The 25,976-nt window shown below is 34.9% G+C and overlaps 1 long non-coding RNA gene across 1 annotated transcript in view; it reads right to left on the bottom strand.

Moving 5' to 3' along the window:
- The window catches only part of LOC137218872 (uncharacterized), a 47,416-nt gene that overhangs the window by 18,192 nt on the left and 3,248 nt on the right, over positions 1 to 25,976 (bottom strand). Inside the window, exon 2 of the long non-coding RNA XR_010940904.1 lies at positions 7,436 to 7,627. This is a non-coding gene — a long non-coding RNA (uncharacterized lncRNA). The remainder of the gene's footprint in view (positions 1 to 7,435; positions 7,628 to 25,976) is intronic.

The following is a 25,976-nucleotide window of genomic DNA, read 5'->3' as shown; positions in this document are numbered from 1 at the left end:
ATTTTATTCTGTGTTCTGGAAGAGTATTTCCAATTTGTTCTCCATGTCACTGATTCATTTAGGCTTTATCAGTTTTAATCTATAATGTTTTAAATTCAAATTTTACTACTTTCTTTTTTTTTTGCGGTACGCGGGCCTCTCACTGTTGTGGCCTCTCCCGTTGCGGAGCACAGGCTCCGGACATGCAGGCTCAGCTGCCATGGCTCATGGGCCTAGCCGCTCCACGGCATTTGGGATCTTCCCGGACCGGGGCGCGAACCCGTGTCCCCTGCATTGGCAGGCGGACTCTCAACCACTGCGCCACCAGGGAAGCCCTACTTTCTTTTTTATTTCCCTGCAATCCTTTAGGGTAATTCCCTTTCATTTCCCTTTTCATCTAGTTCTGCTTTGTTTTATTTTCATCTCATTGGATTCTTTCCGTAGAGAATTTGGATTCTACTTTATATAAGTATGGATTTCTCCCATTTTATTGAGGAAAACATAAAATATTAAACTTTTTTCTTTTGGATCCAGTAGCAGTTTTGTTGTTGTTCATTTGTTTGTTTAAATTCATGTTCTTTCATTAAGCTTTCAAGTTTAGAACTGCTGCTATCAAGTCTCCTTAGATTTACAGATCAAATGTTGATATTTAAGGACAACTACCAATCCAATTCCAATTTCTACCTGACATTCACCTAATGTCACTTTGATGTACCAAAGCATCTCAATGCTTATTTTCTGAGCTCACAACGTACAATAAAATTACATTTCCTGTAAAGCATTTCTATAATATTGTTCTTTCTGTGAATATCACTTCAAAATCAAACCTCTAACTTGGGAGACTATAAGAATATATGGCTAGTAATTCATAAGTTTCTACTCAGTCTTCTCTCATCCTCCCTCCTACCCGCCCCTCCCCTTGAGCCTAGCGATTACTATCTTATAATGGTTATAGAATTTGTGATTGATTGGAGGAGTCAGGGATTCTAATGGGGAGAAAGAGAGTATTTTTCGGTCTCTCATAAAAAATAACACCTTAGGATTCTAACATTCTAACAGGACTTCGTAAAATTAGGCAAGTATGTTTTAGATATGAAAGAGTAACAATGGAGTATCAGCCCCACTAACCATCAGAAAGTTTAACAAAGGCATAACTATAAAAAACATTATAAAAACCATAGTATTAAAACAATGTTAAAAAGGAAGACACAGACACCTCTGGGGTATAAAAATTAGCACTTGATAAATAGGAATTTACAGATCAGAGTATGAAGCAAAAACAAAAGGATTAATTGCTTCATTAACTCATATACCAAAAAAACCCTTCATAAATTTACATATTAACAGTTCCAAAATCAAACCATATAAATATAAACTATAACATAAATTACTAGTAATACATCACTGCATGAACCAAAGACAGACAAAGGCATTATTTTTATACTCAGTATTCATGGACTGGAGGAGGCATTATTGTTAAGATGACAGCTCTATCAAAATTAACCTATATATTCAATGAGATTGCAATCAAATCTCGGCAAGCTATTTTATACATATTTCCAAACTTATTTTCAAGTTTATATGGGAAATAAAGACACAGAAATGTCAACACAATACTGAAGAAATAGAACAAAGCTGGAGGACTCGCACTGCCTGACTTCATGACTTACTATAAAGCTGCAGTTAACAAGATAAGGTGGTACTGGTGAAAAAAAAGGACACATAGATAAATGAAACAGAACAGAGATCCCAGAAATAAACCCACACAAATACAGTCAACCGATCTTTGACAACTGGGCAAAGACAATTCAATGAAGAAAGAAAATCTTTTCCATAAATGTTGCTGAACAATCAGACCTCATATGTATATAAAGAAGGAAGGAAGGAAGGAAGGAAGAAAGGAAGGAAGGAAGGAAGGAAGAAAGAAACCTTATATCTGTCATAAAAATGAATTCAAAATGGATCATAGGCCTAAATGGAAAATGGAAAAATATAAAAATTCTAATAGAGAACATAGAAAATCTAGGTGGCCATGGGTTTGGTGATGAGTTTTCAGATACAAAACCAAAAGATGATCCATTTTCTGTTCTGAAAAATACACTGTAAAAAGAATGAAAATACAAGCCACAAAATGAGAGAAGATATTTGTGAAACACATGCATGATAAAGGTGTTGTATCCAAATAAAACAAAAATCACTTAACACTCAACAGTAATAAAACAAACAAACCAAATCAAAATGGGCAAAATGGTCTGAACAGACAGCCCACCAAAGAGGATAAACACATAACAAATAAAGACATGAAAATATGCTCAACACCATTTGTAATTAGGGAATTGGAAATTTAAATAGCAACGAGATAGCACTTCATACCTATTAGATGGCTAAAACCCCAAAACCTTAATAATACTGTATGCTGGCAAGGATGCAGAACCAAAATAACTCTAATTTGTTGCTGGTGGAAATGCAAAATGGTACACCAACTTCAGAAGACAGTTCAGCAGTTTCTCATAAATCTGCACATAGTCTTACACTAAAAACCAGCAATCATGCTCCTAGGTATTCATCCCAATGAATTGAAACTTTATGTCCACATAAAAACCTGCACACAAATGTTTATAACAGTTTTATTCAAAATCACTTAGAAACAACTAAGATGTCCTTTAATAGGTGAATGGATAAACAAACTATGGTGCATCCATATAAAGAAATGAGCTATTTAGCCACAATAAGACATATGAACCCTCAAAGTACATTGCTACATGAAAGAACCAATGTGAGTAAGCTCCATACTATATGATTCCAGTTACATAACATTTTGGAAATTGGAAAACATAGAGACAGTAAACAGATCAGTGATTGCCAGAGGTTTGGAAGTGGATTAAATAGTTGAAATACAAAGGAATTTTGGGGACAGTAAAACTATTTTGTATGATAATGCAATGGTGGATATATGATATTACACATTGGCCAAAACCTATAGAACTTTATAGCACAAAATGTGAAAGTTAATGTATGCAAATTTAAAAAACCTCATTTAAGAAGTCCAGGGATCCCAGGATGGAAAAAGACAAAAAACAAAATAATTTGCTATTTCAAAGGTATGAAACAACCTCACTGAAGAGGGTAGGAGGAAAAAGTGTTGCCCTAAGTAACTTTGGAAATGAATGGAATTATAAAACTAAAGTCAAGAGAAGTGCACATAAGCCCTGCATTCTAGTTAATAAAGCAGTTTCCCATGGATGAATGGACTAACAATTCTGATATTTTTATACATATATACAGAGATTGAACAGAGTAACTGAATGGCAGACAGTAGGAGTTAGGTTTCTCACTATTTGGAGTGAGAATTACTAGATAATTAAGAGGAAAAGGTTAAAATGATCCATATGTTAATGAATTAGAGTTGGAGATATCAGTAGGAACTCATGTTTAGTTAAAATATATATATGTATATATATACTGTTAAAAATAGAAATATTTATACATATGGTAAATAAACTATCATAGACACATACATTTATTTGCTCCATCAGTTGATTGGCCCTAGAAACAAAACCCTGGTAGGAATGAGAATACCTAGTACCCATATCTTGGTTTCTCATACCATTCTTCAACGATAAAAGAAAAAACAAAAACCAAAAAACAAAACCCAACTAAACAAACCAAAAAAGAGTTTCTATGGAGGACTCCTGCCTCTTGTATTGATTCAGGAAATATACAAGATGAACCTAGAGGTCTGGAACCTCTAATACTGCCAAAATATAAAAAAAAAAATTCAGAAAACACAAAAACAAAACACCTTGATTGATAGAAGTAAGTCAAAGGATACACTAAAAGAGCTTCCAATGGCCAAAGCTCAAATAATTTGAGCAATAAATAAAGTAATAATCTAAAGTATAAAATACATATCTATGTGCCCATAATAATATATATATTGATGATTGAATAAGTAAGTAAATAAATAAGTGAGATGAATCAAATCTCCCATGTAGAAGAATTAGAAATGTTTTATGTAGATATTCTACCCTCAATGAAAGGAGCATAATTTCTCTTCTTTCCATGTGAACTATACAAAGTAAAAAATAAATAAATAAAAAGAGAATCTTTATAGTGGAGAAATCTGACAAACATCACTTATGCCAGATAACCAAGGTCAACATCAACAGTGATAAATCGTTTTGATAATATGTATCCTTGACATGGTGTGATGAAAATGGCACTTTGCCTCTGAAGTCTTTTTATTAAAAACCTATAACTGTAGTCTAACCATAAAAAAAGACATCAGACAAATACCAATGGAAGAACATTCTACAAGATACCCAATCACTACTCATTAAAGCCGGCCAGGTAATCAAAAACAACGAAAATCTGAGAAATTGTCACAGCAAAGAGGAAGCTTAGGAGACGTGACAACTAAAGGTAATGTGGTATCCTAAATGGGATCCTGTAGCAGAAAAAGGATGTTAGGTAAAAACCAAGGAAACCTGGACTTTAACTAATGATAATCTGTCAACAGTGGCTCATTAATTGTAACAAATGTATCCTACTAATGTAAGGTGTTAATATAAGAAAACTATATCTTCTCAATTTTTCTGTAAATCTAAAATTGTTCTAACAAGAAGTTTACTAAAAAACAAGATTTATACTTTTAATGATTCTAAGAATTCATTAAAAAGAGTGAAACAGAAAACTTTAGAATGATCTATATATGTATATCTATGCATATTTGCATATGAATGTATATATATATATGCATTTCCCAAAATATGAATCACCAATGAACTTATGAATAAATTTCAGCAGAATTAGTAATCAAAGAAATAATAATTTAAAATTAAGACTATTCATTGATTATTAAATCAGAAAAAATACAGATAACCCACAATTCTCTGGTTATAGGAAAATAAATAAAAACAAATATTTTGAGAATAATTTTCCAATTATCCAAAACTTTTTCAGGTTTGTGCCACTGGACCCAGAGACTCTAATTCTAGTAATGCATTTTAAGAATACATTTTAATTTATTTCTGTGTAAAGATTTAGCACTATTTTCTCATTGGTTGTTTTAAAATGGCAAACAATTAAACATCCTAAATGTTCCAATAATAGGAGATATGTTAAATAATTATAACGGGCTTCCCTGGTGGCGCAGTGGTTGAGAGTCCGCCTGCCGATGCAGGGGACACAGGTTCGTGCCCCGGTCCGGGAAGATCCCACATGCCGCAGAGTGGCTAGGCCCATGAGCCATGGCCGCTGAGCCTGTGCGTCCAGAGCCTGTGCTCTGCAACGGGAGAAGCCACAACAGTGAGAGGCCCGTGTACCACAAAAAAAAAGAAAAAAAAATTATAACTACACAATTGCCCACAGCTACACAATGAACTATTATTCTAGAATTAAACATAACATTTAAAAGTATATTAACGACTTTAAAAGTTGAATAAATTAAAATATTTTAATATATTAAAATATTTATAAAATGATCTTAATTTTATAAATTCAAATAAACATATGTAGTTGCCAGCCTCCAGGATGGCTCTCAGAGTGATCTTGCCTCCTGATATTCAAGGAGTTCCCTCCCGCACTGAATCACAGATAGACTGTATAGCCATTTGTGCATGACAGAATTATGGTGCTAGCTCATAAAGGCATCCCATCTTGGTCTCTTGGATTGCTTGCTCAGGGAGAAGCTCAGAGAGAAGCACATGATATGGATAGACAGATGATGATAATGATGATGATGATAAATGAAAATATTTATAATTTCCCTTTACTTCTAAGAAAGATGGCTCAGTACATCCAAAGTTTCCTTTGATTTCTGAATGGTAATGGCAATGGTATATATATGTGTGTTCTGAGAGAACTTTGATCCACATAAGAAAGGGTATGCCAATGCAGTAAATTCCCATAAAGAGAACTACTGGACTCCCATAGGTCAGCCTGTGACAGCTACCAAAGGCACACTGAACAGGACTGGAGTGGGAACTTGGTTCATCCAAAGTCATTCTCAAGGGCAATGATTGTTTATGTCTAGTTCTTCTTTGTATGTCTGGGGCTCTTCCTCTGGAAGTGAAAATATGCCCATTTTACAGGTGGAAAAATCTGTGCCTAGCAACTAACAACTAAAATTTGTTTACATGTTACTTTATGTAGGGGTGTGTGTGTGTGTGTGTGTGTTTGAGCTCTGTGAAAATAGGTCTTCATCTTATTTCTAGAGACACGTAGAGTGCTTAGGCATATTACATGTTGAATATTTAAGTGCACTCATTCTCTAATTCTTTCAACAGATATTTCTTGAGCCTCTTCTACATGTAAGATATTATGATAGACTCTGGGGTTACAAGAGTAAGACAGAGACCTAATGGAGCATGGACTGTTAAGGACCGAATTGTGCCTTCCTCCATTCATATGCTGAAGCCCTAGCCTCTAATATGATTGTATTTGGAATGGAGACAGGGCTTTTAAGGTAATTAAGGTAAAATGAGGTCATAAGGGTGGGAGCCTAATCCAATATGACTGGTGTCATTATAAGAAACAGAAGAGATAGCAGGGATGCATGCACACAGAGGAAAGGGTCGTGAGAGGACACCATAAGAAGGCATCCATCCATCTAAAAGCCAAGAGAGAGCATGCCAAAGACAGAGGCCTCAGGAGAAATCAGCCTTACTGGTACCTTGATCTTGGATTTCCAGCCTCCATAACTAAGAAAATAAACTTCTGTTGTTTAAGCCACCCAGTCTGTGCTATTTTGTTATGACAGTCCTACCAACTAATAGACCATGATGGAGAAGTTGGTGAAGAAGAGAAGAATCACACCCTGTAGCCTGCAGATTGTGATACGGATTTGGTATTTCTCCCAATAAAAGGTGAAGCCATAGAAAAGCTTAAGAAAAGAGGTAACATGATAATTTTTGTGTTCAATAAGAAATACTCTGAAATATTAGATTGTAGGTAAGCAAAAAGTAATGTTAGAGACCAGTTAGATTATTAAGGCAAGAGAGAATCATTTTATGTGGAATGGAGATGAAGATTTTTCAATTAATTTTTGTTGGTAAATGGCAAATAGCAGATAAAACTCTAAGTATTTATTCTTTTTTTTTAATTAGGGCTTGACATAGACTAAAATAATTTTGAAAAATATTTAGACTTAGAATATTAATTCTGAGATATTATAAAGGTCTTAATGATGAAAAATCCAATAATGACAAATTTATTATACTTAACTAAAATAAAAAGAATAATAGGTTTCAGAATGATGTTGAAACAAAGAAAATTTTGTTGATTAGATTGTTTTATAACTTAATGCTTTACATTATATCTATGATTAACAAATATTTTAAAATAAATGTACGTTACTTCTGTTTTTAACATGCAGTTTGTTTTCCAAACTAAAATATATGTAATATACAAATATATCCAATAATAATATATAAAATGAGTTAATAAAAAAACTTACCACATTTGGCACATAAATCCTCAGTGAATGTTCCTGGTGGGTTTTAAATTATGTTTTTTCATACATTGTACCTGTTTTGCCTTAAATCCTCTTGACTTGGCCACTGTATGTAGTCCCTTTAATCTCTTCTTAAAACTGAGTGTGATAATAGTGTCCCAGGTCACAAGATAATTTGGAGAAATCACTAATCATCTAGAACACAAATGTTTTTGAAATAAATACATTTGTGAGGTGGAATCAAGACAAATAAATAGCAATTATTTGAGAAATAATTATAATAGATATTAATCCATCACCACCTCCTTGCTGCCACCTCCATTCTGCAATAAAAATTGTGTGGAACATTAGAACATCAGTCATAGTGAAATAAAGCTTGTTTCAGTCTCCAAAAGCCTTATGATCCTGCACCAAAAAATAACACACTCATTATATATGAATAATCCAGATAAATGAGTCATTTGAGAATGCAAAAATTGGATTCTGAATGGTAATATGGCCAACAGAAAAAGCATTTGGAAAAAGATGAGCTAATCATACTATAAGAAATTTTGCTATTGTCTGTCCACAACCCTTCTTTCCTTTCTTAGAGGAGTCAGGACTAAATATCATTAAGAGTTCCTGAGAGCATCAGGATTTGCTTTCTGGGTAATGGAAAATTTGGTTATCCATAAGTGACAACAGATACATCCAGTTAAAACTGACTGATGTAAGTGTAAGAGTAGCCCCTGGATTATAATTATGGAAATAGAGCATAATTTTATTTGTTCTAAGACCTGATCATTTACATGCCTCATGTAGAGATTGTGGGGGGTGGGTAAATATCATTTAGACTGCAAACTTGTCTCAGTTATAAAAATATTTGCATGAATTCCATTAAACTGCTCTTTAAACCAACACCAGTCTCTTAAATATCTTGCATTATTAATAATGTGGGTGTGTGGGTACCCATGCATTATTGCATGTTCATGCCAGGAAAGAATAGGTACTGGGATAAAAGGAAAACATTTGCTTTCCTACCAAAATTACATGTCTGTAGAAATTCTAATTCTTTAAATCCTGTAAATCCAGCTTTGACTCTCTATTACTCATAATCTATCCATGTGTACAAATCCCCATGTCATAGTCTAAATAAATTTCTCCCTTATACTCCAAGAAAAAAAAAATGACCTTACATGTCACTTAGACTGAATGATGTATTCTTTCTAACTATAATATTTAAATAATAATAATAAAACAGAAACTAATTGCCTGGACAACTCATGTCCAGTCATCATATCCAGAGGGATTGAGAGATGGAGAGTAAGCACTGAGGGCACAAGAAGAACTGAGATGACTTGTGATCAAGTAGCATTAACCTACACTATTTAATCAGTAAGCATACATAGTTCATCCGATTATTCTGCATTTTTTTTGGCCGTGCCCTGTGGCTTGCGTGATCTTAGTTCCCTGACTGGGATCAAACCTGTGCCCTCTTCAGTGGAAACGCGGAGTCCTAACCACTGGACCACCAGGGAATTCCCCATCAGGTTATTCTGAAAGAAACCTTAAAGATGACACATTATTCCAGTCCCCCTACCATGCAAGAGCTGGAATGGAGTCCAAGGAAAGAGATCTGTCTTTGGTCCTTCACCATTTAGTGGCTAAAACTTGATAAGAATTGAGGTCTTCTATCCTCTCTTTCAGTTTTCATTCAAGTTATAATGATCATTTAACTTAAAAGTACTGATGTAAAATTAACTACATCCAGGACAAATTTGATTTTTTCTTCATTTCTAACCATGAGGTTTTTTCCACTATATGTAGCCATTTTCTATTTTACTTATATTGCCACAAAGTTTCATGGACAATCAGCAATAGTGACAGAAACACAAAAATATAGATTGATAGAAACAGAGATTACTAGAAAAAATAAATTTATAATGAAAAAAAAGTTAATAGGGTTACGCATCAGGAAAGATGGATTTCATGTACTTTTCCCCATTCTTCCCACTAAGCACACTAAAAGCACTGACATTATATATAAAACAAATAAGATAATTCTGCAAGGTGGGGAAAAGAAGGCAGAATGGTTATGAAGCTGAGGACCTGAGGAGCCACGTGGCTGTTCCCTGGGTTTTCCTTTTGCTTCATGTATCATGCCAGACTGGGTGCAAGAGAAGCTGGCAACTCAGAAATGCCAATAAGCAATGACAAATACAAAGGCCAAACAAAAGTCTGCTCTCTCTAGCCAAAGTACCAGAAAAGGGGCAGCCTGGCAAGAAGAAAGCTTTCAGACAATAATTGTTCTAATCTGGTCAAATACTACCAAAATACAATAATCACCACCCCATCCCACTTTTGCTAGCCCAGGCCCATGAGGAGACTAAACTTCTAATCTCACCAGGCTGCAACAAAGCTTCTGAAACCTCCTTCCTTGCCTGGGTGGGGAGGGGAAAGTGGTGATATTAAAAAAAGTTGAGTTGAGGAGCCAGGATTCTCATCCCCACCGGGCAGTAGTGACATATCCTGTCCCTCCCTGCTATGGTGGTGTCAGAGGAGGCTTAATGGGTAGAAAAAATTCACTACCAGTCCCTGCACTGTTGTGTCCATGGAAGCCATGTGGAGAGTAGTAACAAGGTACGGCTCCCCTTCCAGCCAGTGTAATCAGTGAGGCCTAGTGGAGACCTGAAATTTCATACCAGACCTCCTTTCTGTGTGGGAACAAAGATTTCTACCCTCATCTGGCACTAAAGAGGTGGTATCCCTTTCCCCAGTGGAAAGGTGACAGAAGAAGGCTACTAAAACATGATTTAAATAATTTCCAGAGTCTCATAATACTGAAAAAATCAATTTTCAATTAAAAAAATCATTCATCATACATACCATGAACCAGAAAAACTTCAACTTGAATGAGAAAAAGAAATCAATAGATATCAGCACCAAGATGACACAGATGTCAGAATTATCTGAAAAGGATTTTACAGCAGTTATCATAAAAATGCTCCAATGAAGAACATGCTGGAAATAAATGAAAAAAAAAGTCTCAACAAAGAAACAGAGTCTCAGCAAAGAAATAGAAGATACAAAGAAGAACAAAAATTTTATTTTATTTTTAATTAAATTTTCTTTTCTTCTCTTTTTTGGCCATGCCGTGTGTGCAGCTTGTGGGATCTTAGTTCTTTGACCTGGGATTGAACCCACATCCTCATCAGGGAACATGCGGACTCCTAACCACTGGACTGCAAGGGAATTCCCTAAAATGAAATTTTAGAACAAAAAAATGCAATAACCTAAATTGAAAACTCAAAGAATGGGCTCAACAGAAGAATGGAGAGGATGGAGTAAAGAATCAATAAACTCAAACGTAGAATATAAATTACCTAGTCTGTTCAACAGAGAGAAAATACATTGGAAAAATAAAACAAAAATATAAAACATATCCTTAAGGACTTGTGGGATTTTAACAAAAGATCTAACATTTATATCATGGAGGGTCTCAGAAACACAGGATAAAGACAGTGGTACTAAAAAAAATATTTGAAGAAATAAGGACTGATAATGTCCCAAATTTGGCATAAGACATAAATCTACAGGTTCAAGAGACTTAGCAAACCCCAAAAGGGTCAAGCCCCACAAAATTCATAGAAGACAAACCACAGTAGAACTTTCGAAAACTAAAACAAAATAAATTATTTTTTAAATAGCACATGAAAAATAACACTTTGCCTGTAGGAGAAAAACAATTTGACTGAAAGTGGATCTCTCATCAGAAACCATGGAGTCCAGAAAGAAGTGGAACATTTTTCAAGTGCTAAAATCAAGACATTCTCTGAGGAAAAAAAAAAAAAAAAATTTATTGCCATCAGGAAGAAACAAAGAACAGCACAAAGAACAAATACATGGGTAAAAATAATAAACTTTCTTTCTCATCTTGTGTTGTCTAAATTATTTTGATGGTTGAAGCAAAACATAATATCATCTGATGTTGATCTCAATGTATGTAGAAAAATACTTAAGGCAGTTATACTATAAATGGGGAAGGTGAATGGATTTAAAGAGAGGTAAGTTTTCTACACTTAGCTTATAATGGTAAGATGTTGAAATTAGTAGACTGTGACAAATTTGGTACATAAATATAATAATTCGAATAATCACTAAAATGGTATACAAAGAAATAAACTAAAAAATATTATACTAAATCAAAATGCTATTCTAGAAAGTGAAAAATAACCCACTGGAAGGCAGGCAAAAGTAAACAGAAACAATAAAACAGAGGAATCAAACAGAAAACAAACAAAAAAATAAAGTAGAAGAATTTATCCTGACTTGTAAATAAGTAAATTAAATGTAAATGGTCTAAATGCATCAATAAACAATGTAGATCAATAGTGTGGCTTAAAAAAAAATGAACCAACTATATATTTTCTGTAAGAAAGTCACTTTGAATGTAATAAAATAGGTTGGTTGAATGAAAGAAAGAGAAAAATATGCCATACAAACATGAATCAGACAAAAGCAGAAGGGGCTCTATTCACATCAAATAAAGTAGACATCAGAGCAAAGAAAATCACCAAAGACAGAGAGGCAGAGAGAAACATTACTTAAGGAGAAAAGTGCCAATCCATTAAAAAAATGCAGCAATTCCAACAACAGAGTTCTAAAATGTATTAACCAAAAACTGATAGAACTAAAAGGAGAAACAGACAAATCTAAAATTATAGTTGGAAACCATAACATCCACCTAACATTTTATAGAACAATAGAAAAATGGCTTGGTCAATATTCAAAAATCAGTCAATGTAATCCTCCATATAAATAGACTACAAAAAAAATCTCAATACAGCAATTGATGCAGAAAAAGCATTCAACAAAATTGAACAGCAATTTGTGATATTTCACAAAACTAAGAATGGAGTAGAACTTCCTCAACTTGATACAGAATATTTACCAAAAAGATCCTACAGCTAATATCATACTTAATGGTGAAAGACTGAATGCTTTCACCCAAAGATTGGGAACAAGGGAAGGATGTTCACACTCACTACTGCAATTTATCATAGTACTGAAAGTCCTCGTCATCAAAATAAGGCAAAATAAATAAACGAAAGATATACAGATTGGATAGAAAGAAATAAAGCTGAAAATTGTCCCTATTTGTACATAAAATAATGGTCTATATAGAAAATCCCAAGAAATGTAAAAAATAAATTTCTTAGAATAAGTGAGTTCAGTCACAGAATACAAGGTTAAAATTTTAAAAAATCAATTGTATTTCCATATACTAACAATGGATATGTGGAAACTGAAATTAAATATGCAATGTCACGTTAAATTGTTTAAAATAAAAGTAAAATACTTGGATATAAATCTAATTAAACAAAGAAGCTGTGTTCTGAAAACTAGCCAATGTTGTTGCAAGAACTCAAAGAAGGTCTAAGAAAATGGAGAGATATGCCATGTTCATGGACTGGAAGTCTCTATACAGTAAAAAGATCAATTCCCCCCAAATTGATATATAGTTTTAACAAAATTCTTATCAAAATACTAAAAATTTTTTGTACATATATGCAAGATTTTTCCAAAATGTATATAAGAAGGCAAAGGAACTAGAACAGTTAAAATAATTTTGATAAAAAGGAATAAAGTGAGAGAAATCACTGTGCTTCATTTGAAGACTTAAACAGCTATAATAATGGTGGAGGGGTAGATACATAGATCAATTGAACAGAATAGAGAACCCAGAAATAGACCCACAGAACTGATTTTTTTTAAAAGTACAAAAAGAATTCAATGTGGGAAGTTTAGCCTTTTTAACAAACGGTGTTGCAGTAATTTACTATCAATAAGCAGATTTTTTTAAAAAAGAACTTTACTCAAACCTCACACCTTGTATAAAAATGGACTCAAATCATAGATTTAGACAGAAAACCAAAAAACGTTTAGAAGGAAACATAGTAGAAAATCTTTAGGACCTAGTGCTTGGTAAGAATTCTTAGATATAATACCAAAAGTAGGATCCATACAATTACAAAAATAATAATAAACTAAACTTCATTAAAATAAAAAAAAACTTTTGCTTTATGAAAATCTTTATTAAGAAGATGAAAAGTACAGAGCGATGGAAGCATCATGTTGGCTTGAGATGCTCCCTTTGTCTATCCCCTTCAATCTACAACCAGTAAAACATCCATAACTCAACAAAAGTACCTCTGCACCAAACAACAGGACACCAGAGAATTGCACACAGCTGAACATGTAAGCGTGGGTGGATTGGAACATATAATGGAGGGGAATACATGGGAACAGTGGAGGTGGTGTCTATGAGACCCTCTGCCACAGAGGTTGAGCCCACAGTCCCAGAGAACCTAGGAGCATCGGGGGAGACAGTGCACATGTCACTGGCCTCCTGACCATGGAGAATCAGATAGCAGTGGCAGTGGGGTCTATGACCCTGCCCCTCCAGTTGTGGAGGTGCCTGTGGCTCTTCCCCCACCACCCAGAGTGGTGGCACACAAAAATTAGACAACCCTGGTCACAGAAGACATACTTGCAACCCCAGCTTCACCCTGCCCTTTCCCCTGTGGCAGTGGAGCCTGCCATCCAGGAGAGCCCAGACACGGTGGAGGCACCCACCAACCAAGTTCCCAGAAGATGTTGTCAGTTGTGCCAGCAACACCAAGGTACCAATAATTCCAAAGGCACAAGCAGTGACAACAAGGGCATCACGTGACACCTCTGACAGATGCATGGAGGGTGGAAAGTGCCTCCTTTCAAATATAACTGGAGAAAGCTCAGGTAGAAGAAACTAAAAGCTTGTGCTATAGTGGCACCTACTGGAAAAAGAAGAAAGGCTTCTAATTACTAACCTGTTAAATCTTTAGAATCAAGTTTAAAAAAAAATTTAAAAAAAGAAAGAAAGAAAGAAAAGAAAAGCTTTGCTTCAAGAAGAAAGGTGCTCACTATTTCAAATGCACCAGCAAAGGAACATCTCATCAAGCACCATGAAGAAGCACAGTAGCACAGCACCACAAAAGAAAACTGTAGATCGCCAGAAACTGAATTTCAAGTCACTGAGTATTGTGATCTACTGATAGAGAATTCAAATAGCTATCAGGAAGAAACTCAATGAGCTACAAGAAAACAGAAAGATCAATAAACTTAGGAATAAACTGAATAAACAAAAGGAATACTTCATCAGAGAGATAAAAACTCTAAAAAGAAAAAAGAAGAAATTCTGTAGCTGAAGAACTCAATAAACAAAATGAAGAATGAATTAGAAAGCACTGAAAACAGGGCAGACCATGTGGAAGAGAGAATTAGTGAGCTTGAATACAGAAATCTAGAAATGGTACAGCTAGGTGAGAGAGAATTAATATCTAAAAAAAGGATGACGGGTTTCCCTGGTGGCGCAGTGGTTGAGAGTCTGCCTGCCGATGCGGGGGACGCGGGTTCATGCCCCAGTCCGGGAGGATCCCACGTGCCACGGAGCAGCTGGGTCTGTGAGCCGTGGCCGCTGGGCCTGCGAGTCTGGAGCCTGTGCTCCATGGAGGGAGGGGCCACAGCGGTGAGACGCCCGCGTACTGCAAAAAAATAATAAAAATTAAATAAATAAAAAAATGAAAAAAGGAAGACATACAAAATATTATGTATAAAATAAGTTACAAAGCTATATTGCACAACACAGGGAATCTATCCAATAATTTATAATAACTATAAATAGAGTATAATCTTTGAAAACTTTTAAAAAATTTAAAAAGGATGAAATTCTATGAGAAAATACTGACTCTATTAGGAAGGGCAACATTAGAGCATTGAGCTTCCAGAAGGAGAAGAGAGGGAGAAAGAAGCAGAGAGTTTATTTAGAGAGATAATAGCTGAGAACTTCCCAAACCTGGAGAAGGAACAGGATACACAAGTTCATGAAGCTAAGAGAACTCCTAATTATCTCAGTGCAAAAATAATTGCTCCAAGATACATTATGTTAAAAATGTCAAACATTAATGACAAAGGAAGAATTTTAAAGGCAGCCAAAGAATGGTAACCTACAAAGGAACCCCCATTAAGCTATCAGCAGATTTCTCAGCAGAAACTCTACAGGCCAGAAGAGAGTGAATTGACATACTCAATATATTGAAAGATAACAACTGTCAGACAAAAATACTTTATAGAGTGAAGATATCATTTAGATATAAAGGAGAAACACATTCTACGCAAGTGCACATGGAACATTCTCAAGGATAGATCATATGCTGGGACACAAACAAGCCTCAATAAATTTAAGATTGAAATCATTTCAAAGATCTTTTCAGATCACAGTGGTATGAAACTAGATATCAGCTACAAGAAGAAAGCTGGAAAATCACAAATATGTGTATACTAAATAGCATGCTACTGAAAACTATTGGATCAATGAAAAAATCAAAGGAGAAATCAAAAGTTGAAGAGGAAGGAACACTTCCTAACTCATTTTATGAGGCCAACATTACCCTGATACCAAAACCAGACAAAGACAACTGAAAAAAAAAGAAAATTATAGGCCAATATTTCTGATGAATTCAGATGCAAAAATCCTCAGTAAAATATTAGCAAACTAAAAACAACAATATATTAAAAAGATCATACACTATGAACAGGTGGGATTTATTCCAGGGATGCAAGGATGGTTCAACACCTGCAAGTCAATCAACATGATACACCACACTAACAAAATGAAGGATAGAAGTCATATAATTATCTCAATAGATGCAGAAAATGCATTTGATAAGATTCAACACCCATTTAAAATAAAATCTCTGAATAAAACGGGTATAGAAGGAACATAACTCAATATAATAAAGGCCAGATATGATAAAACCACAGTTAACACCATACTCAATGGTGAAAAAGTGAAAGATATTCCTTTAATATCAGCATTAAGACAAGGATGCCCACTCTTACCAACCTTATTCAACATTGAATTGGAAGTCCTAGCCAGAAGAATTATGCAAGAAAAAGAAATAAAATGTACTCAGATTAGAAAGATGGAAGTAAAACTTTCACTGTTAGTGGATGACATGACTTTATATATAGAAAACTCTACACTCTCTACCAAAAAATTATTAGAAATATAGTAAACAAATAAAGTTGCAGGGTACAAAATCAACACATAAAAATCCACTGTGTTTCTATACACTAACAAAGAACAAGCAGAAAAAGAAATTAAGAAAACAATCTCATTTACAATCATAACAAAAAGAATAAAATATCTGGGAATAAATTTCATCAAGGAGGTGAAAGATGTATACACTGAAAACTATAAAACATTGTTGAAAGAAACTGAAGAAGACACAAAGAAATGGAAAGATATTCTGTGCTTATGGACTGGAAGAATTAACATTGTTAAAATGTCCATATTACCTAAAGTAAAATACAGATTCAATACAATCGCTATCAAAATCCCAATAACAATTTTCATAGAAATAGAACCCCCAAAAAAATCCTATAATTTATATGGAACCACAAAAAACCCTGAATAGCCAAAGCATTCCTGAGAATAAAGCACAAAGCTGGAGGTATCACACTCACTGATTTCAAAATATATGACAAATCTATAGTAATTAAAACAACATTTTATTGGCAGAAAAACAGACACAGAAATCAATGAAACAGCACTGAGAGCCCAGAAATAAACCCACACATATATGGACAATTAATTTATGATAAAGGAACAAAGAAAATACAAGGGACAGAGAATAGTCCAATAAATGGCGCTGGGAAAACTGGATAACCACATGCAAAAAAATTGAAACTAGACCACTATCTCACACCATACATAAATATCAACTCAAAATTGGTTAAAAACTTGATTATAAAACCTGAAACCAGAAAACTTCTAGAAGAAAACATAGGCAGTATACTCTCTTATCTCAGTCTTAAAAGTTTCTTTCTGGATGTTTCTCCTCAATCAAGGGAAAGAAAAGCAAAAATAAACAAGTGGGACTACATCAAACTAAAAAGCTTCTATAAAACAAAGGAAACAATCAACAAAACAAAAAGACAACCTACTGAATGGGAGAAGATATTTGCAAATCATATGTTTGATAGAGGTTAATATCCAAAATATGTAAAGAACTCACACAACTAAACAACAAAAAACAACCTGATTAAAAAATGGGAGGAGGAGCTGAATACAAATTTTTACAAAGAAGACATACAGATGGCAAAGAGGCACATGCAAAGATGTTCAACACCACTAATTATTAGAGAAATGCAAATCAAAACCACGAGATATCACCTCACACAACAAATGTTGGAGAAGATGTGGAGAAAAGGGAACCCTCATATACCGTTGGTGGGAATGTGAATTAGTGTAGTCACTATGGAAAACAGTATGGAGATTCCTCAAAAACTTATTACCCAGTTATTTCACTTCTTGGTATTTATCCAAAGAAAACAAAACAACAACAAAAAAACTAACTCAAAAAGATACATGCACCTCTATATCCACTGCAGTATGATTTACAATAGCCAAGATATGGAAACATTAAGTGCCCATCTACAAATGAATGGATAAAAATGATGTGATATATATATATATATATATATATATATATATATATATATATATATATACACACACATATAAAATGAAATTCTACTCAGTCATACAGTCATAACATAGATGAAATGTTGCCGTTTGCAACAACATGGATGGACATAGAGGGTACTATGCTAAGTGAAATAGGTCAGACAAAGACAAACACCACATGGTTTCAGTCATATGTAGAATATAAACAAAAAATAAAATAAAATAAACAAATCCAACCAAATAAAAACAAACACATTGATACAGAGAACACAGTAGTTGTTACCAGAAGGGAAGGGATGTGGCAGGAGAGCAAAATGCATCACTGGGGTCAACGGTATGGTGATGGATGGAAACTAAACCTTTGATGTTGGGTACACTGTAGTGTACACAGAAGTCATAATATTATATACATAAAATATATAAGGTTATAAACCAATTTTTTAAAAAACAGGAACAAAAAGAAAGAAAAGTAGATTCTGGGAGAAAATATTTGCAAACCACATATCTGGTAAAGAATTCATATCCAGAATGTATTTTAACAAATTCAAACTTAACAGTAAGAAAAACAAACAATTCAATTAGAAAATGGGCAAAAGACATGAAGATACATTTCAGTGAAGAGATTATAAGGATGGTAAATAAGTACATGAAAAGATATCCAACATTATTAGTCATTAGGAAAATGCAAATGAAAACCACAATGAATGAAACGTGAAATGAAAATCACAAGAAATGAAATATGAAATGAAAATCACAGTGAATTAAATATCACTATAAGCCTGTTAGAAGAGGTAAAACAGTGACAATACAAAATGCTGTGAGGATGTGTAGAAAGTGGATCTCTCACACACTGCTGTTGGAATGTAAAACAGTAGAGCCACTCTGCAATACAGTTTGGAAGTTTTTTCAACAAACAAACAAAACTAAACAGACATTTCCCACATGACCTCATAATCACATTTCTGATTATTTATTCCATAGAAATGAAAATAAGTCCCCACAAAAGCCTGGATATGATTATTCATAGTGGCTTTATTTGTAATAGTCCCAAGTTGGCAATAACTGAAATGTCCTAAAATAGGTGAATGGTTAAACAAATTGTGATACATACATTCCATGACTATTCAACACTAAATGGAGGAAACTATTGATACAGAAATAATTTGGATCCATCTCAAGGGCCTTAAGCTGCATAAATAAAAGTCATCTTCAAAAGGACACATCCTATATGATTCCGTTTATATAACATCCTCAAATTGACAAAATAATAGCAATGGAGAACAAATTAGTGGTGGTTCAAATTCTAGAGGTGACTGAGAGACTAGTGTTGATAAGATAATAAGGCCGACTGAAAGGTAAAGCTGATCTTAGTAAACTTGCTGGGCAAGAGAATGCTCTGTTTGGAAATACAGTCTTTCAGAACAATGCATGAGTATTACACTCAATTCATAGGATTTGATTGGTCCTAACAGAAGTGGGTCTATTAGTTCAAAGTAGTGATGCTTCAGCATTCTGATTTGTTCCCTTCTAAGTTGGTTTACCTGCTATTACAATTTTGATACAGTGTCAAACAGCAAAGTTTTTAAAGGTCTGTGATTAAAATAAATACAGATAACATTATCAACAACAAACAACAAAATAAGTTTTTTTCTGATATCCTTCATTTAATACGGTTTAAGGAAAAGGAAGTTTTCTTAATCTCATATATCTGATTCTAAGCACCAAGAGAATTTATAGTTAAGACTCACTTGAAAATTTGTCAGTTTCAAAAGATTGGGGTGAGAAAAAAGAGTATGGGACAGCTAAGGGTTGGTATCTTAATAAAACCTCTTACTTTACGCTGAGATGAGGAAGCAGTTAACCCACCAACATAGCAGTTAACTGGAAGTAAACCAGTGTGATGGTTGATTCTATGGGTCAAATTGAAAAGGCTATAGAACCCAGATATTTGTTAAAATACCACTCTGGATGTTATCGTGAAGTTATTCTTTCGATGAGATTAACATTTAAATCAGTGGACTTTGAGTAAAGCAGATAACCCTCCATAATGTGGGTTGGACTCATTCCATTGAAGGCCTTAAGCCAAACAGGCTGAGGTTCCTTGAAGCAGAGGGAATTCTGTCTTTAGACTGTCTACAGATGCAAGTTGCAACATCAAACCTTCCCTGGGTCTCCAGCCTGCCTGCCTAGCCTGCAGATTTTGAACTTGCCAGTTTCACGATAAGTCAATTCCTTAAAATGTCTCTGTCTCTGTCTCTCTCTCTCTCTGTCTCTCTCTGGTTCCCAACAATCTTGCAGGCCAGTTTTATACAATCTGGGGGAAGTTTTCAGCACTGATGTTCAAAAATGTTCATGCCATCATTGTCTATAATAGACAAGTAATGTAAAACATAATGTCTGTTAACAATATAATGCACGAATATATAATTGTATATTTATACTATACAAAGTTACATAGATACAAAAATGAAGGGCAAACAGTTGCACAACAGCACAGAGGAATCTTAAAATATGATATTCAGCAGAAGAGTTCAGATACAGAAAAGGATATACTGTATAATTACATATTGTATGATTGATATGACTTTGTATGAGTATGTAGAAAAGCAAGTCATTGTTTCAGAAGAATGCAAAACTAAGTAGTAAAAATATAAAGAAAATGAGGAAAGGAGGACCTCATAGTGGTTACTTTTAGGGGAGAAAATTGGGGTTGTCATTGAGAAAGGGCTTCCAGGAGGTTTCTGGGATACTGGCAATTTTCTGTTTCTTAATCTGGGTGGAATCAAGTAGATGTTAACTTTAATACTTGTCTAAGATGCACTTTCATATTTTATGCACTTTCTGAAGGTTTATTGTGAAAAGTGCGCTGTTTGTCAGAACAAAAATAAAAAATTTCCTGAATACATGTGGCTTTTATAAATTTGGAAAGGTATTTCGTATAGTCCTTTAAAGTTATTCCACTTTAAACCTGTCTGGTTTTCTCTAATATTAGGAAAAAACAATGATTTACTTCACTATGAATATCATAATTTACTACAAGAGCAATAAAAATCCCAGTAGTTGCTAGAAGTGGTCATGGAATGAAACAGTAATAACTAATTTCTTTCTGCTTAGGACCAGATTTTTTTTTTAATTGAAGTATAGTTGATTTACAATGTTGTGTTAATTTCTGCTGTACAGCAAAGTGATTCATATATATATATATATATTCTTTTTGTTATGAAAAGTATATTAGTAGTACAAATTCATCAAAATAAAAAATTACGAATTCCAGTAAAGATGGCTTCATAAATTAATACAATGAGGTACCTCCCCTGCTATTTTTATATTATATGATAGATAATATTTACACATGATCAATTATAGCAAAATATGATAAAAGGGTAAAATTCACAAGTCTTAATAGAGTTTGAAAACACATCGATAACTATACAATTTACAACCATTAACTCAAACAAAGGTCATAGACCCAAGTGTAACACTATAAAACTCCTCAAAGATAACATCGGAGAAAACCTAGATGAACTTGGGTATTGTGATGTCTTTTTAGACACAACACAAAAGACACAATCCATGAAAGAAATAATTGATAAGCTGTACTTCATTAAAATTAAAAACTTCCACTCTGCGAAAGACAATGTCAAGACAATGAGAAGACAAGCCACAAACTGGGAGAAAATATTTGCAAAAGACACACCTGATAGGGATTCCCTGGTGGCGCAGTGGTTGAGAGTCCGCCTGCCGATGCAGGGGTCACGGGTTCGTGCCCTGGTCCGGGAAGATCCCACATGCCGCGGAGCGGCTGGGCCCGTGAGCCATGGCCGCTGAGCCTGCGCATCCGGAGCCTGTGCTCCGACACAGGAGAGGCCACAACAGTGAGAGGCCCGCGTACCGCAAAAAAAAAAAAAAAGACACACCTGATAAAGCACCATTACCCAAAACATACAAAGAACTCTCAAAACTCAACAATAAAAAGAAAAACTGATTAAAAATGAGCCAAAGACCTTAACAGACACTTCATCAAAGAAGATACAGATGGCAAATAAGTATATGAAAAGATACAGCACATCATATATCACCAGGGAAATGCAAATTAAAGCATCAATGAGACACCACCACACACGTACAAGAGTGGCCAAAATCTGGAACTCTGACAATACCAAATGCTTGTGAGGTTATGTGGCAACAAGACCTCTTGTTCATTTACTAGTGGGAATGTATACCCAATGGTACAGTCACTTTGGAGGGAATTTGGGGGTTTTCTTAAAAACCAAACATACTCGTACCATATGGTGCAGCAATCATGCTCCTTGGTATTCACCTAAAGAGCTGAAAACTTACGTCCACACAAAAACCTGCATATGGATGTTTATAGCAGCTTTATTTATAATGCCAAAACTTGGAAACAACCAAGATGTCCCCCAGTGGGAGAATAAATAGACTGTGTATATCCAGACAATGGAATATTATTCAGCACTGAAAAGAAATGAGCAACCAAGTCATGACAAGACATGAAGGAATCTTAAATGCATGTTACTAGGTAAAAGAAGCCAATCTGACAAAAGCCTACATTCTGTATTATTCCAAGCATATGACATTCTGCGAAAGGCAAAACTACGGAGACAATTAAAAAATAAAAATTAGAGGTTGCCAGGGGAGAACTGAATAGTCAGAGCACAGAGGATTTTTACCATACGATATTAAAATGATAGCTACATGTCATTATATATTTATCTAAACTCATAAAATGTATAACACCAAGAGTGAGCCATAAGGAAAACTATGGACTTGGGGTGATTATGATGTGCCAATGTAGGTTTATCCTTGCTGAAAAAAAAAAGTGCCATTCTGGTGAGTGATGTAGTTACTGGGGGAGGCTATACATGTTTGAGGGCAGGGTATATATGGGAAATCTTTATACCCTCCTTTAAATTTTGTTGTAATCCTACAACTGCTCTAAAAAAAGTAAAGTCATTAAAAATATATACAGTTTGCCCTTGAATAATGTGGTGGGTAAAGGGCACCGACCCCTGCGTTGTGGAAAATCCGTTTACAGCTTTATAGTCAGTCCTCCATTTCTGAGGTTCCACATCCAGGAACTCAGCCATTACACTATAGTGTGGTACTATAGCAGTTATTGAAAACAATCTGCATACAAGTGGACCTACACAGTTCAAACCCGTGTTGTTGAAGGGTCAAATGTATACAGGTAAAAATCTCTGCAGTCAGAATCAGAAACCTTTAGGAAATAACAAGAAATAGCATAAAAAATGAATACTAGTTTCAGAGTGTAATATTTTACATTTCTGATAGTCAAATAGAAAATATTAAATTTGACATTTACTTTCACGTACATGTACTTGAGGTTCCTAAAGTCATTTTGGAAGTAAAACTCTTAAATAAATCTTAAATGAATAAGGATAGAGGTATTTATTAGTTTCTCCAGAACCCATGAAAATATATAAGGGTATGTAGTTGATATGCACTCACTACCTTACAAGTGAAAAAAATAAAAAAATTCAGTACTTCAAAAATAATTTCCATCCACACTTATCCTAAGACTTCTCATTCTGGTTTAAGCACTTAGGTGAAATTTTCAGGGCCAGACTATGGGAATAGTTTGAAGAGCTTTGAAAGTATCCTTGAAACATCCCTCCAGCCCACAGTTCTTACCTCTTTACTTATCATCAAGGCTGGTATTTTAATAGATAAGATAATAAAAAAGTTAAATGAGTGAATATATGATTTTTGCATAGAGTTATCTAAAAGGGAAATTACTTTGTTCTTCCTCTCCTTTATTCAATAGTCATTTCCCGAGTGCATACCCTGTAGCTGTCACTTTGTAAAGAATACAAAGATTTAAGTTAGTTCTTGCCAAAAGAAGCTCACCATTGACTCATACTCTTATTTAAACCACCACAAAATGACAATTTCTTTTAAAAATGAGAAATATCCATTCAGCTCTGACTTAAATAAAAGAGCTCCAATGGGAACATCATGAAACGATATTTATGTTCAGCCATTCAATTAATTACACTCCCACTAACCTGGGCTACTCAATCACATAGCAGGTAAATGCAGATACTGAATAGATGAGGAGGAGAAGCTACTTTGCAGCTATGAATTCAAATAAAATACTTTTGTTTTGACCACAATCTGCTTTATTATTTTGTTTGAAAAGCACAAGATGGTATATATTTGAAAAAAATTAACCTATAATGGAGAGTTTCTCAACCTAGGGTAATTTTTGCCACCCCTCTACACTGGTCCACACAGCATTTAGCAATGTCTGAAGAAATTTTGGTTATCACAGCTACTGGCATCTACTGGTGCTACTGGCATCAAGTAACTAGAGACCTGGGATGCTGCTAAACATTTTCCTATGCACAGGGAAGTCTCCACAACAAAGAATTACCTGGCCCAAATTATTAAAAATGCCTAGGTTAAAGAAGACATACAGATGACCAAGAGGCACATGAAAAGCTGCTCAACATCACTAATTATTAGACAAAATGCAAATCAAAACTACAATGAGGTATCACCTCACCCTGGTTAGAATGGGCATCATCAGAAAATCTACAAACAACAAATGCTGGAGAGGGTATAGAGAAAAGGGAACCCTCTTGCACTGTTAGTGGGAATGTAAATTGATACAGCCACTATGGAGAACAGTATGGACGTTCCTTAAAAAACTAAAAATAGGGTTTTCCCTGGTGGCGCAGTGGTTGACAGTCCGCCTGCCGATGCAGGGGACACGGGTTCGTGCCCTGGTCTGGGAAGATCCCACATGCCGTGGAGCGGCTGGGCCCATGAGCCATGGCCGCTGAGCCTGCGCGTCCGGAGCCTGTGCTCCGCAACGGGAGAGGCCACAACAGTAAGAGGCCCGCGTACCGCAAACAAACAAACAAAAACAACTAAAAATAGAACTACCATATGACCCAGCAATCCCACTACTGGGCATATACCCTGAGAAAACCATAATTCAAAAAGACACACGCACCCCAATGTTCACTGCAGCACTATTTACAATAGCCAGGTCATGGAAGCAACCTAAATACCCATCAACAGATGAATGGGTAAAGAAGATGTGGTACATATATACAATGGAATATTACTCAGCCATAAAAATGAACGAAATTGGGTCATTTGTAGAGATGTGGATGGACCTAGGGACTGTCATACAGAGTGAAGTCAGAAAGAAAAACAAATATCATATATTAATGCGTATATGTGGAATCTAGAAAAATGGTACATGTGAACCGGTTTGCAAGGCAAAAATAGAGACACAGATGTAGAGAACAAATGTATGGACACCAAGGGAGGAAAGTGTGTGTGTGGGGTGGTGGTGGTGGGATGAACTGGGAGATTGGGATTGACATGTATACACTAATATGTATAAAACAGACAACTAATAAGAACCTGCTGTATAATAAATAAATAAATAAATAAATAAAATTTAGGAAGTAAAAAAAAAAAAGAAATTACCCAGCCCATAAAAACCAACCACCCCATACCCTGGGAACTCCTGACTTCTGAGATGGCCCACACTCTGCCTGTGGAATGTGTTCTAAGTGGTTGAATATATATATATATATAATATATCTGAATCACTTTGTTGCATACCTGATATTTAATACAATAATGTAAATCAACTATAATTCCATAAAAAAGTTCCTAGGTTGAGAAACCTTTCTATAAAGAAATATTCTCCCCCGCCCCGCCCCCGGCCCCAACAAATATCCTAAGCTTTGTAGTTCTGATAACGACCTGCAAATCACCACTATAGGCCAGTTTAAGTTGGCAAGGTTCTCCAAGCTTAAACCAGCTTAATTCAAATAGAGACTCAATTATGGCCCAAGTTTAAGAGCTATTATTCATATGTCCTGTTTAAAAGGGCTTCCTGACGGACTCTTTCAGGGATTACAAAGTACTCTCATTAGCTCTGATTAGGTCCTGGGACCTGTCTTGCCTAAAATTTCTCATGCCTACACAGTA

The sequence above is a fragment of the Pseudorca crassidens genome, chromosome 2 (assembly GCF_039906515.1).
Source record: "Pseudorca crassidens isolate mPseCra1 chromosome 2, mPseCra1.hap1, whole genome shotgun sequence".
Taxonomy (NCBI): domain Eukaryota; kingdom Metazoa; phylum Chordata; class Mammalia; order Artiodactyla; family Delphinidae; genus Pseudorca; species Pseudorca crassidens.
This window is presented reverse-complemented; position numbering and strand designations above follow the sequence as displayed.